This window comes from Pecten maximus, unplaced genomic scaffold (genome assembly GCF_902652985.1).
Source record: "Pecten maximus unplaced genomic scaffold, xPecMax1.1, whole genome shotgun sequence".
Lineage (NCBI taxonomy): Eukaryota > Metazoa > Mollusca > Bivalvia > Pectinida > Pectinidae > Pecten > Pecten maximus.
Genome location: NW_022979177.1, coordinates 1 through 15,854, shown reverse-complemented (window position 1 = coordinate 15,854; position 15,854 = coordinate 1). Strand labels below are relative to the sequence as shown.

Below are 15,854 nucleotides of genomic sequence, written 5' to 3'. Positions count from 1 at the left end.
TGACTTTGACGACAACTACATATTTATCACAAACATTACAAACAACATCCAGTCGTACAAAGCAACAATATATATCATACTTATAAGATATTAATTTAAACGATAATGCCACACGAGAAAAACACACACACACACACACACATGCATTGCCATATCAGAGGAATAACAATGCTATATTACAAATAGGTTGACAGATAGCCGTAACACATTGTCCTCTTCTACGTGACCGAAGTGCCAGGTAGTGGACAAACCAAATGGCCATTTATACCACATAAATGCTAACGTTATTTATTAATAGTTTTGGGTACACATCGTCATATTTATATTTGAAAAGTCCTTTTTGACAGGTCTTTCAGTTGCGTTGATGGTGGTGGCCGGTACGTAATTAACATTTGCTCGTGTGAGGTCCGTTTAGGGATAATTTCTACTTATTTTATGCTTTAGATTATTTTTCAACATCAACGCATATACTGATTAATTTTAATACTTTTAGAAAGTTCATTCCATATCTTCTCACAATTCTTAATTTAATGTGTAGATAATGAAATAGAAATAGCAGTTTAATATATACTAAAAGAAGTTGATGTCATTATATAAGCAACACACATGACTACAAAAGATTTACCCTCTGTTTGTCCTCTTCCTATTTCCCTAATTAATTGTTTAATTAATATTTATTAATTAATGTAATTAATTGCCGTGCAGAACCTGTTGTGTGATGTGTGACCATGAGGTTTATGTCGTCAGTCCACGGACGGTGAAATGCTTCATCGTTGGTCATATAAAAGGCGAGGTCGGCTGTCTGGCGCTGTCAGTCCTCCAGAAAACATATCGCCTCGCTGATCACCCACGCTATACGCCGAAAACATGAGGGAGTTAATTCTTTTAGTCATTGTTTCAGGAATCCTCTGTAAGTATTTTGATATTTCACAAAATCTTAATATTTCGATAAGTATCTATTAAAAATTGTGTTTTAGACATCTGAATAGTTTAAATGTAAAAGTATATGTTTACTCATTTTTAATTCTTAGGTATAAAAAGTATTTTAGATGAAAAAAAATGTATATCCAAAATTATAAGAAAAATATTCCAGCATTTTGATAATATTCATTGCTTTTTATTTATTAATTTTAAAAAGAAGATGGAATCTTTTTTATTTTGTCGTAACATATTCGTAACATATTCAATGAATTTGAAACATGATAATACCCCTTTTATATAGATAATTTATTTTGAACACTTACCTCCTTATGATTAAGATATTAAGCTATTGTTGTTGAAGTTGTAGCATTGCGATAACATACAGTTTCTTGTCGTTCCGACCAACACCGTTTTTGTCGTTTGTGTCAAAATTTGATTTTTTTTTATTAAGAAATTAATCCTAGCCAGGAAACAAAATCCAACAAAAAATGAGCATTTGTGTCATAAGTCTTATGGAAGATAAGCGCTACTTTTTTCAAATTGTTTAATTCGACCTTTCACCCTTGGTATATAATAGCGTCCTGTTGTAAGTGATATCGTTAGCAAACTCTGAAATTAAAACAAAGTACTGGAAGTACTGTAAACGAACATTATTGTTTAATGCAAAATCAGTAATCTTCTTAGTTTTAAGTTGATAAATTTACTGATATCGGTTTAGGAATTAATTGCAAATAATTTGAAATGTTTGCAGCTGTTCTGATTTGATTGTACACATGCATGTTTCTGTAAGGCCCTAATTGAAATTGGAAGTTTGTTGATCTATCTTGGATCGATGAAAATAAAATATGTCTTCTTTCTTTCGGGAAGGCATCATCAGTTATAATACAGCCAGGACTCTGTGACCTTATTGATGCCAACTTCTAATATGAACTAAATTTAGGCTAGTTCCATCGTTAGTTTGGCATACATAGTTGTATTTCAACTTAATATGATGAAACACACAAAGAATTACTGAAAACCAAAACCAGAGCTGCTAATCAAGGCCCGAATTAGGAATGTATCCTATTGAAACTGTACTCAAGCATTGATGGTACTTCAAAACAAAAAACTTGACTCCTTTTGTTCAGGAATCATTTGATGTTAATAAATTTGTATATGAGAAGATAAACTTCTGGTATAATTACAGGATGGTAAACAATGTGATAAAGAATAACAACCAGATAAAGAATAATTCAGCAAAAAGGAAAAGAAAACTTCAAGATTCATTTTCAACTTCAAACCTGATCACGAAGATTACAGTCCATTCGATGGGACGACACATTTCCTATTTATTGTCCTTTTCCAATGTTGATCATCCAATCATACTGAACCACACAATTCAGCAATGTAATTGCACAGATCACACCTTTATGTGGTGAGAACATTTTTGGGGGTGTTATAAGATTCCATAACTGTATGCAAATTGTGAAGCATTCCATATCTATAACTATATATATATATATATATATATATACAGTACGTGTATATATTTACACATATCAAAATTGGAATGACACAGGAGATTTGCAAGTTTAAGTTCACCATCAGTCATGGGAGGTTTATGTAAAATGTTATATTTACCGGGGTAATTAGTAATTTTGAGAATATATTTATGAAGCTCTATTCTGTACATTCTACCAGTGCTTAGAGAATGGACACAATTTTATGTTCTCCAATGTCAAAATTAATCATATGTAAAATATTAGGGGCTTATTCGCCATTCTAGGCCTGATTGCCGTCATAGTAAAATTACCAAAATGGACTTGAAATCAATATTTTTAAGAGAATGATCTATGACTTGAATATTTCATAAAATAATGTAATACATCGTTTATTCACTTCATTCAGATCTTCAGACACCACATAATTTGTGAAGTCATATATAGAAATATATGAACCATTTTGTTATTGATTAATAGTTCACACAAGTAAGCACTAGATGTAAGCAGTAAGTATATGTACCGCTATCTACTGGCATGACTTTGAGTACAGTAAACTACACTCGCTTTGTGGATATTGACAGGATAACATATATTTACATACTAATTCAATTTTAGAATTGTAACTGAAATCTTGTAACAGCATGGCACAAATAGTCATCTGAACATGTGTTGTATATTGAAAAATTATTTAAGGTAAATTTTCAGTTTATCAATTCATTGATTACTCCGTGTTTGAAGTATGGTATAGTGAGAATTTCAAGTCCTGATCATGACTTGATGAAAATTTTAAATTAACAAATTATTAAAATGAATTTGTTTGAAAAATAACACAAGTTCCACAGCAATATTATATAGAGAATCAATCACAATATATCAAAAGTTATAAAACTACAAATAATAATTAACGGCTGAATATCAAATTAAGTGAATATCACAAGTCTTTTTGCATTTGTTTTTAGATAATCCGGATTTCCGTTTTCCAGCTTTAACAAAAAAACGAGAAGTATTTTAATTGCCGTTATAGTTGAATTACCAAAATGGACCTGAAATCAGTACTTTTAAAAAAAGAATGATCTATGACTTGAATATTTCATAAAAATAATTTAATACATCGTTTATTCACTTCATTCAGATCTTCAGACACCGCATAATTTGTGAAGTCATATATAGAAATATATGAACCATTTTTGTTATTGATTTATAGTTCACACAAGTAAGCACGAGATGTAAGCAGTACGTATATGTACCGCTATCTACGGCATGACCGAGTACAGTAGACTACACTCGCTTTGTGGATATTGACAGTATAACATATATTTACATACTAATTCAATTTTAGAATTATAACTGAAATCTTGTAACAGCATGGCACAAATAGTCATCTGAACATGTGTTGTATATTGAAAAATTATTTAGGTAAATATTAACTCATTTGCTTGACTTCAATTTTCAATTTATCAATTCATTGATTACTGTGTTTGAAGTATGGTGTAGCGAGAATTTCAAGTCTTGAACATGACTTGATGAACGTTCTAAATTAAAAAATTATCAAAATGAATTTGTTTGAAAAATAACACAAGTTCCACAGCAATATTATATAGAGAATCGATCACACTATTTCAGAAGTTATAAAACTACAAATAACAATTAATGGCTGAATGTTAAATTAAGTGAATATCACAAGTCTTTTTGCATTTGTTTTTAGATAATCCGGATTTCCGTTTTCCGTCTTTGAAAAAAAATACGTAGGCGTATTGCATAGTTAACGTAGCCATGTGTACATATGTAACAGCTGATTTCAATCAGATTGACTTAACATGAACTTAACACCGTCTCAGTAGTTCGTCACAATCGAAAATTTGATCGTGAATTCGGTATTTTGCAAATTCTTTCAAAATACTTCCAGGTAAAGGAAAAAAATGCATATGGTCTCTAGATATACACACACCAAAGATTAATAGATCCTATATTGGGTCCATTCTCTCGTAAAAATATCGATTCGGGCCACTATCGGCCATTTCGGTAATTCAACTCTAACGACAATCGGGCCGCGATTCGCAAATGAAAAATTAATTTAAAATTCGTAAACCTCTTATATTTTACATATGATACAATTAGGTATTGAAAAACATATATGTGGGTCAATTCTCTGAAAATAATGCCAATTTATATTATAATTGAGCCCCATTTTTCTTCGTTTCGGTATTTCCAAGTCTGCTTCACCTGTGGTCCGTTTCAGTAAATATTCTCGACTTTGCCGAAATAAAAACAAGCTATATAATTGTTCATTTTAAACATGACAACTGCCGACCACACGTATCTAAAAGTGTTATTGTTGATATCATCGTAATATATTGCCGTAGTTATCTGTCACTTCGATTGTAAACCCCCTGCCAAAGTCATGGAAGAATCGACCAATCAAATTGGTTTAACGTTTGATTTCCGTAATCTTGCAGTTACCTCCCTTACAACAGTAAATACGTTCCAAGTATCGCCTACAACAACCAATCCCGTGCACATGGCAACAAGATATTATCATTTGCATTTGATTTATTGGTCGTTTTCGTCAAAGGAAAATGGAATATGGAAATCGATGACAATGTTAACGCTATGACCAGTCACCCTGACCACAAATGCCACCTAGTATCTACCTTTCTCGCAAACATGTACTGTACGCAGTACAGTAACCTATAGTATGATACAATGTATCGTCTCGTATGCCGTTATTGATATATTTCTTTCTCTAAATTATAGAAATATTCATCTAGTTGATAATGATGTAACATTCTAGAATATATATAATACACATTTAAGTAAATCGCGGACATATTTGCAGACCGATGCTATAATGTCAGCCGTTTTGGAATGAACACGGAAGAGCAAAACTTTCTAAACATCCGGAGACGAATGCGCCTGCGCAATATTTGTTTACATAAATATATTGACCTGGAGTTATTCGTAAAGTTCAGGTTCATTTAGTCTTCACATTTCGCTAGCGTTATGCATTTCTCAAATCGTATGCATCTTGAAAACATCTACTGAATACATTTCAACATTTTCGGTAAAACTACTACATAAAACGAAGATGTTTTTGCAAGTAAATTATTTGAAGCGTAAGGCAATGGGGGCAGCCATATTTCTTTGAAACAGACAGTAGATGGCGTATTGGTGAATGTGGCTACCAAATATGGTCATATTTCTCAGTCCAGTTCTTGATGGCAATAACCGAACATTAATGTTCGTTTAAAAATGATTTCTTTTCTTTACAATATTTATTTTCTTAATTGTTTTTGTTAATGACACAAATAAACATTATTTTTAGATGTATATAGAGAGTCAGCTCCGCGATAACGCAGATTTTGTCTGGCTTTTTACAGAAAAGAAAATTTGAAATATATTTCTACTGAGATCAATAAAAATCAATTTTTGATATATCAATTCTAAGTAATATATATAGATGTAAAAAAGACAATTCTAAATATGATTCCGTGTTATTCTCCCTGGATAGTTAGAGATGAAGCGGTCCGTAGCGCATGCGAACAAAGTGGTATTATTGCCGTAATTCGCATTCGCCTCTTACCTGCCGAAGACAACTTTATCATATTCGTACTGATGCATATTAATATTGATAAAAATGTTTTTTTTTTGTTTTTTTTTGCATTAAGTAATCATTAAATTAATAAAATATCTATAAACGAAACTTATTTATCCTATTTTTGTGATAATTTACAAATTTGAAATTTTGAAGTTGTCTTTTTCTCACTGAAATACAAATGTACATATATAGTATACAGTATGTACTGTATCGTTGATTATAACAAAACACCTACCTTTTTCAATTTATTCTCCTCATTTAAGATAGATTTTGTTTTGTTGGGGCTCTGACCATTGTTGTTTCTTTACGCTTCTTTATTTTCGTACTTGAATTTATGACGTAAATGACTGTCACAGGTTTATTTCCATTGTTTTACGGTTCAGCCGTTCTATTTTGATTAATATAAGACATATTAGTAAAGAGTTGATTAATATAAGAAATATTAGTAAAGAATTGATTTCTGTAAGAAATATTAGTAAAGCATTGATTTCTATAAGAAATATGAGTAGGGTATTGATTTATATAACAAATATGAGTACAGTATATGATTTCTATAGGAAATATTAACAAAGTATTGATTTCAATAAGAAAAATCAGTAAACTATTGCTTTATATAAGAAATATTAGTAAAGTATTGCTTTATATAAGAAATAACAGTACAGTTTTGATTTCTATAAGAAAGAAGAGAACATTATACGATTTTCTGAAAGTAGTAACAGAAAAAAGTGGAGAGTTACTTGCAGTAATTATATGATTTGTACCAGCTTACGTCAAAATAGGCTTTCCTGATACAAAACCGATAAACTTCACATCCATATACAATTAATGTGAAATTAAAATTACCATCAAGTGCATATAACTCCTCAATTTAAACACACTAAATATCAGAGTGAATTTGTTGTCAAATGTAAGTAATGTGATAAAATAGGAACAACTAAGCTTTTCACAACAACATTTTTTCCTTCCAGTTTCCCAGAGCCCGTCTCTGGTCTATACGGCACTGCCAGCAATGATTGGACAACAATCTGGACAACCGAACGTATTCATGCAGTTGCTCAATAACCCGATCAGACTGTGCCAGGAGACTGAAAACATGAGGCTTATACCATGCGCCGGGAATAACATCTGTAATATGGTATCAATGATGCAGTACAGAATGCCAAATTTACTGAAATGCAGTCCAACGGGTGTCGGATGTTGTCTTAAGGATTACCTATCGCTACATATCTCCAAACAGTTAGGATAAACAGGTATGGCCACGTATACTGAATGATTACTAAAACATTTCTGGCTGATGATGCAAGATGTACTGTAAACGGACTTATTTTGGCGTGCACAAATTTTAGCGGGAAATCCAATTGAAACGGATTAGCGGGATGATAAATTAGCACATCGACAATGATTGCTATTAAACATTGTAGATAAATTACAATAAGCACAATCAGATTTTAGCGAAACACTTTCAGCGCAAAAATCTCTAAAACAAGATTACCGCTGAAATGTTTAGGTTTACAGTACATTGACAATATGTTACGTTTTGAACAAATGCTGCATATGTCATTCACATTGTTTAAAATAATTCTTTGACACCAGTGTCATTACGTGCTAAGATGAATCAAAGTATGTTTGTGTACCTCGCCAAAATACAACTTTAAAAGTAGTTTAATCTGCTAATTTCCAATTTTTGAAAAAAAATCTAATTCACGTGACGCACACATTGGCTTCTGAAAAAAATAAGATGGCAATGTTAATGATCATTAGGCCAAGCTATAGGTTACATTTTGGAAATAATACACCAGGTATTCTTAGTCTAAATAATGCAAAATGATAAATCATTTGAGAATTACTGGGTTTCGGACCCTGATACGTCACCAGAACTAAGATTACGCTCACGATTATTATCTTAACGTTCTATATTCACGATATCATTGCGACTAATGATTTGCACAAACGTTTAATAAAAAAAAAAAAAAAAAACTGTCATGCGTTAACAACGAACTCTTAAACATTATAATATTCCACAATCTATGAATCCATTGTTGTATTAACGCTCTACGGTGATTAAATCATGTGTTTTCTCAGTAATATGTACGATACAGCAATATTTCTTTGGATAGACCCATCAGTTCAAACATTCATATGACGTATATTCTTGTTAAGACATCCTAATTCCATTTTTCTCAAATTTTGTGAAATTTAGAAATAACAGCACCCGGCCTTCTTATACACCTTTAAGTTAAACCCCATTTCGACCTTTTCGCTCTCTTTTTCTGTATTTCGTTTCTCCCATCACTGACGAGTCATAAAAGGTCGACACAGCTCTTTTATAGGCCTATGTATTCGTGTAATGTTATACACTGTCTTTAACTTATTTTATGTCTTTATATTTTCATTCTTACATCTTTACATGCGTTACATGCAAAATTATCCATTACAAAGACATCTTCTGCATATTTTCTGCTTCTTTATTTTCAGATTTAATTAAAATTGAAGGTTGGACTAAACAGAAGTGGGATTGGAATTGACATAACGAGAGACAACATTCGGATGTTAAGAAATTAAACTTATTCGTTTTCAATTGATCTAAAAAAACAAACGAACTGCTCCCCTCTTCCCTCTCGTTAAAATGATATGAATATGTTCTGTTTTCGAGTTTGTTACATCACAATGCATTTGTATAACAATTGCATTAGTTAATTAGTAATTTAAGTAGATATTTTCATATATAAGTGTTGCTGTTTTATTCAATAAATTATTTATTTTATAAAATACCAGTTTTGTTTTTGTCAATGTGATTTATTCAGGTTTAAACATTATGTCATTGCTATTACTTAGTTACTGAACTGTGAAACTAATCACAAAAGTGAAGAAGAAAAAGAAAAAAAAAGTGGAATTTGATCTCATAAATGATGATTGGTGAAATATATGTGTGTATATTTCAAGCAATCCTTTGAAACGTGATAATGTAATAGGGTACAACTTTACAATTATTCCAGGGCACGGTTGTTCAAATCCATCGTTAAGCTAACGTTGTCTTTAATCATAAAAAATTATTGACTTGTTAATCTGCATTAGTTAATGACAGTTTTAAGTGTTGTTGCTCACTAACACAAAATGTTAACGTTATCAAACAAGTTAACACTAGCGACATTTATTTTCGTATTTTCCCCCACAATGCAATTTATTTTTCTACATCTCCCAAGTGAACACTTCAAGATGGTTGCTTAAAAGTTAGGTATTAACTCAGGAGTAAACAAGAAAAAACAAAAAACAAAAACAAAACAAAACAAAATAAGAAAAACAACTGCGCACGTCCTCGTAATTATTAATTATCATGTTTAAGGGGTATCTAAACAGCAAATCCAGTCAAAAATATATATTTTACAAGGCTATAAATCCCTACTAGGATGCAATTTAACAGAGGTAACTTTATAAATGTTTGATATGTATGTCAAACTGTGGCATAACAGCTTGGCTATTTTTCAGGTTTGGTTATTTTTAAGACTTAGAATTATGCCATGCTACATCTTACCCCATCGTAACTCTATATAAGAAACTATTAGCATCTTTAGCAAATTATTTGTGATTCTAAGAAAGTACATGTCAAAACAAACATTTGTGTATATTACATGACTATTTTTGTGCAAATTTTGGCTGAAGAAGCACCATGAACCTCGATTTGAAAACAGGAAGTTGTCTCACGTGAATAGGCTCTATTGTCTTTCCTTCGAGACTTTCCAGGGGCCGCGGTGGCCGAGTGGTCAAGGTGTCCCGACACTTTATCACTAGCCCTCCACCTCTGGGTTGCGAGTTCGAAACCTACGTGGGGCAGTTGCCAGGTACTGACCGTAGGCCGGTGGTTTTTCTCCAGGTACTCCGGCTTTCCTCCACCTCCAAACCTGGCACGTCCTTAAATGACCCTGGCTGTTAATAGGACGTTAAACAAAACAAACCAAACAAACCAAAATCGAGACTTTCCATGATTGTGGCACCGAAAAGAACGAAACAGATGTGGGATACAGTTATTAACCCGCTGGTACTTTATCTATAACTACATCGATATCAACAGTCATTCATATCACACAACCAGTAGAATAGTTATATATATATATGTTTACATGTGTTTGGAAAGTCACAATACATAATACACAGATAAAAATGAGAGAAAATAAATGACGCCTCGCCTGTGACATTTTTATATACGTTTAAATACTATTTACGTCAATCAATATATATAGGAGTCAGATTTATATAAGTGTCTTGACACTTGTTTCTGATTCCTTTTGTATAATTTATATGTTGTTTATATATTGTTAATGGAAATTGACAAATAATCACAGTTTAAACTAAGTTCTGTCATTCAATTCAACCATAATTACCAATGCTTTACTACGATTATACTGAGGACAATATCACGAAGTTGCTTAATATAGACTCTAGAGATATGCTTCAATATATCAAATATTTTGTTTAAAATTACAGGATCCGTCAATTAGCCGTCACTGAGAAATTATATTTGAAATAAAGTGAAAACACATGAAAAAGACATTGTAATGTACATTTTTCTCCAAAGGATATATATTTTGTATATATGGATATCCATTGTGGTAGTAAGAACTCTTTTTATTTCAGTTAATTATTCAAATGTAAACAAGCATCACCATATATTGACAAATTTGAGGCTGAGATCGCGACAGATAAAATAAACTACACACGATGTTACATTGTTACGAAATCGGAATTCATGCATTTACAAGCCCACTTATCAAATTACCAAGGAACTAAAAAGTATGGTGTATATATTCGGATAATAAAGAGACATAGTTAGAAATCAGATCATACCAGACAATGATAAACTAGGGTTTACAAAAGAGTGACAAATACCATTTCATTTAATAAGGCCTGACAAAACCGACCTGGATGAAAGGAATTTTAAAATCGGACTCAAAGCTGGAAATCTACTCGTGCTGGACAGGAAATTGAATTTGTCAAAACTTGGATAAGAGAGAGTATAAAATGTTTTTAAATGAGTATAAACTGTATATAATCAAAGCTTACAGCAAATTTTAATCCAAAATCCAAGATGGCTGCCAGTTGTACATGTTGTTTCCCGATCAGTCCTAAAATGCAATATGCGCTACTAGTGACCAAGGGGAACTTACATATGAAATTTAAGACCATTAAAAAGAACAAAATACAGCAACAAATATGAATAATATTTATATTTTACCTAACAAATTATATTATTAAATGATCAAGTATTCGTTACAAGGATAGAAGTGTGTACCTTCTGTAAAAGGTCGAAGAAGCAATCCTCGTTTGTGTTGTTGGGAAGGCTTGGCTGTGTAGTCCCGGTGATAGACATAAGTTACACAATACATCACACTAACATAAAATATGGCTATACTTGACAGTTAATAATGAATATAATATAAGATATGATATATAATACCTCATGTAGTTTATAGAGGTAATCTGGACATGGACATTGGATTTACACAAAAACAAAAAAACAAAAACAAAAACAAAACAAACAAGGGTCCCATGGAGGGAAACAACATACGCCCGCCCGCAATATTTGACACTTGGAAGGGGGGTAGTTTCACAGGTTGTAATGCTTTAAAATGAAGTATCATTGTCGTTAGTAAACCAAATTGTATTCATGAGACTGTATACTACAATTTATAGTGATTCGGTCAGAGTAGGGATACAGCCCCAGGTTTGGTTTGGTTTGTTTTTGTTTAACGTCCTATTTACAGCCAGGGTCATTTTAGGATGTGCCAGGTTTTGGAGGTGGAGGAAAGCCGGAGTACCCGGAGAAAAACCACCGGCCTACGGTCAGTACCTGGGAACTGCCCCACGTAGGTTTCGAACTCGCAACCCAGTGGTGGAGGGCTAGTGTTAAAGTGTCGGTACACCTTAACCACTCGGCCACCGCGGTCCCTAGGTGTTGCAGGTGAAAACAAAGGCCGCCAGTTACTTTCGGCCTGGAAAGGTTTCGAATCCACATTTATAATCCACAACAAAAAAATAATGCACCTTCACAAATTATGAGAGTACTATGTTATAATTAAAACAAAATGTAGTCAACACAAAATAACTATAAGCGCCGTTCTTGATTTAGGAATTATCAAATTGTCAAGTCAATGTCGTCACACTCACAGGGGCTCGTTTCAGAATTTTCAGAAATGCAAGTCACGACATTAAACATTAACATTAAAATTCCAGTATTTATATAAAAAAATCCCGTGAAAAATCGGGAGTATCGACATGGTTTCCGGTTGTGTATGTATATTGGATTTTAGTTTTGTGGTTATTCACTGATTTCAAAGGCCTACCTTACAAAATCGAGCCCCTGTGAAGTTGAAAATCGTCTGCTAATATGTGACTGGTTAGACTTGAATCTGTTTCGAACGAAATACAAACATATTCTTGGAATCGTTTCCCCCTACTGTCAAGACGACTTTCATTTAGAATTTAAGAACTGACATTCTTCTGAAAATAACGTAAATCAAGTCGATAGAAACTTAGGTGTTTCCGAGGAATCGAGTCTATCCTGTGCAATACCCGTTCAAAGCCGCATCACTTCTAAATGCTAACCGTATAGCATTGCACCGAAAAACGGCTTGGATTTTAAACAATCAGAAATTACTAGTATGCAATTTTGAATAATTTGACGATATCTACAAACGTATATGAAACAGAAAATAAAGTCAAATTTGTGCAAAACTATTGTATATGTTTGATATTAATAACGACACGAGGGACTATATCATTCCTTCTGGAAATTTCGGCTGTTCCGGTATTTGAACTAGATGACGTAAGCGCAAATTCAAACGCGTCATAATCTACAGTAGATAAAAAAAATCTTTATGAATGTAAATATAAGCATTGAACTGTTACCAAATGGTAGTATACAGTCGATATGAATACAATTTGGGTGACAGATAAATAGTTCATGTCGCCCTAACGGGTAGTATTGGAGTTATGGTCCGGACAAGTAAAATCACCAAAGGGGAATAACTCCACAAATACGGGGGTAAGGGGCATGATTTTGGTATGCGACACTCCGGCTCATCAAGATGTATATTTGTGTCAAGTATGGAGAGCCTGGGTCGAGTAGCATTGGAGTTATGGTCCGGACACCATATGTGCCCGCCCGCCAACATGATAACATAATCGTCGGGCGTATAAAAAGACAACAACAAAATATATACACAACAACAAAATATATACACATCCATGAATTGAAGAGAGAAGTCTTGTTAAGAAAGTATGATAAAATTTTAATCTTCAAAATACAATGTTTCTTGAAGTAAAATGATACAAATGTAAAACGAAATGAAGCCCGAATGAAGTTACGTGTCCATGATGGCACGAGTCTGCGCGCCGTTACTTCCAAAAATAGATATGGATTACGAGGTAGGTGTAAACAAAGGCACGTGTTGAAGATAATGCTCACTGACCCTCCTTGATAGGTATTTCTAAATGGAAAATATTATTGCATAAACAAACTTACGTCATAATTCATAACTTAAATTTTAGTAATGCCTTTTCTTCACCACATAACTTTTTACATACCTTCAACCACAATATTGGACATATAACCATCAAATAAACCTTAACTTCAAACAAAAACACTTTTTGGCACAGACTCTATATGGACTGAGACCACAATTAAGTACTTCCGGGTTCAGGCCCCACGAATGAAGTCCCCTCAAAAATGTATGTATTTCAGGAAAACAAATCAAATGCCTCTTTGAACTTGATTTTTGTTGATGAATTTAATGTGGATTTATAGTAGAGATGTCAATCTAGGTTTTGTGATGTAAAATAATAATATTGATAATTTATTATGTGCTCCAGGACCCTTTGTGATGAGTCCTGATTTGACCTCTACCCCTGACACGGATGTATATAATCCATGTTGGTGACACATTTTGACAGCTATCTCCAGAAAATGCCCAACATGCTGGGTTGAAACTTTTATATTTTGCTTCTCAGATGTTGGTCTTGGCCAGGTGAGATGGAAAGTTGCATATGAGATTTTGGGAATTTATTATGAATTTTAATGTTACAATGAAACATATAGCGAAGCTAATTGTTGTCTCGGTCCTAATATCTGTTTACAACAGGTAGAGTCGTAAACCTGACAATGTCGTAACAATGTCGTAATCGGGTGACTACAGTTTTACAATGTAGCCTATAAATGGCCTTTAAGTTTTGTTTTTGAACGAGACGTGACACAGCCGCATAACTTCTGCAAACAGCAACATCGGATGGCTTCAAGAGAGGTAATGACACGCAAAAGCATGTGCAGCGTTCTGCTTACAAGCGATGATATATGTATTCTTGTTGGGTCTATCGAATATTTAGGTAATTACAAAGCATGATGGCGGACACGTAAAAAAATCGTAATAAGGGAAAGTCATAGTTTTGAAATAAATGAGAAAAATATTCGGTCAAATAATATTTCCTATAGTGAAATCTACAGTAATAGTCACTTCAAGAGTTTAAGATGTAAATGATTAAAGACAAAGTAATTCTGAGCGATTGTAATTTTGCTATTTTACCGCCCTCCAAAAGCTTATCGTTTTATCAGTTAAAGAACTTCCAAAGACCTTCTTGTTCAATTTTGAACATCCGCTCCAAAGAACGCTTTAAAGTTACTCTTTCTACTACAATCGCCCATTCGAAATTTAAAGAACGTCGTCGTTATTTTGTAATGCTGTATGTGTAGTTACCAGTGTTGTTTATCAGCGCTTGTTCAGACCTGTTTTTTTCTGACTAAACTAGATTTCAATATTTGTAACCCATAGCATAATGCACGAGTCGTGTCCCTGAAAGACGCTGTGTAATAAATTTATGTTTTGTATACCTTATGCATTACTAAACTCATGAATTGTACCATTAATTTGTTTTTGTTTGTTTGTTGTTGTTGTTTTTTTTTATTTGAATTGATATTAGAATGACTTAAATAAAAAACATTAGTAAACTAACTTGTACATATTCATATTCAAGAGAACAAATTATATCCGAAATTAATGAATAACGAATTATATATGTATTTGATATTTTGTTATAAATATTCAGAGACGTAGCACATTGGTTTTTTTTCTGTTTATATCTCTTAACATAATGTACAATTACAATTTGAAAATATCAATAAATAATACACAGAAACAGTTTCCTATAGAAAATCATAATATAATTGACATTTTAAGGCTAATAACACCATGTTTCTCTTAAAAGATAACAATATATCCATGCCCTACTCAAACACAACAAAAGGAAATGTTTTCTATAGAAACATCTATATATTATTTGTTCTAATCCCCTCCCATTGATTTCCACATTTTGTCGTCCCTAGAATCGGTAGGTACAGCTGTATAATGCAGATTTTATGCTCGCTCATCTAACTGGCAATCTATTTAATTGCTGAATTCATTTTTTTTTATTTATTATTAACGTATACGTCGCCGGACAATTTAGTTTTAGAGCATATCCGTATTACAAAGTAAACAAGTGCATAGTATGTCCGCCATGTCGTTTTTATCTATTATACCTCTCCGAATGACAATCCATATTTGGTTAAGTATATGCATATTAAGAGATATTTGTCACACGTGCGCTGGGGAAACCAAATTGAAATGGCTACTTGTCAATCTAATGTTTACCTGTGGCAAATGTAGTAAGACTGGTTAATTACAGGTGTTATAGCAAGGTAGCTCTGGGTCAGGTGTCAATGTGCCCATTCTTACCTGTCAGGTATATAATGATTATTGCTACATGGAGTGGGCTAAGCCTTCGGCCATTCTAGGCAAAGGTTTAAAGCTCTAGGGTCAGGTGTCTATGGG

The 15,854-nt window shown here is 32.9% G+C and overlaps 1 long non-coding RNA gene across 1 annotated transcript; it reads left to right on the top strand.

The window, feature by feature from the left end:
- The first annotated feature begins 783 nt into the window (after window positions 1–783).
- LOC117318300 lies at window positions 784–8,593 on the top strand. Its single transcript, XR_004530329.1, has 3 exons — window positions 784–910; window positions 6,966–7,247; window positions 8,473–8,593. It is a non-coding gene; the product is annotated as an uncharacterized LOC117318300 (long non-coding RNA).
- The last annotated feature ends 7,261 nt before the right edge of the window (window positions 8,594–15,854 follow it).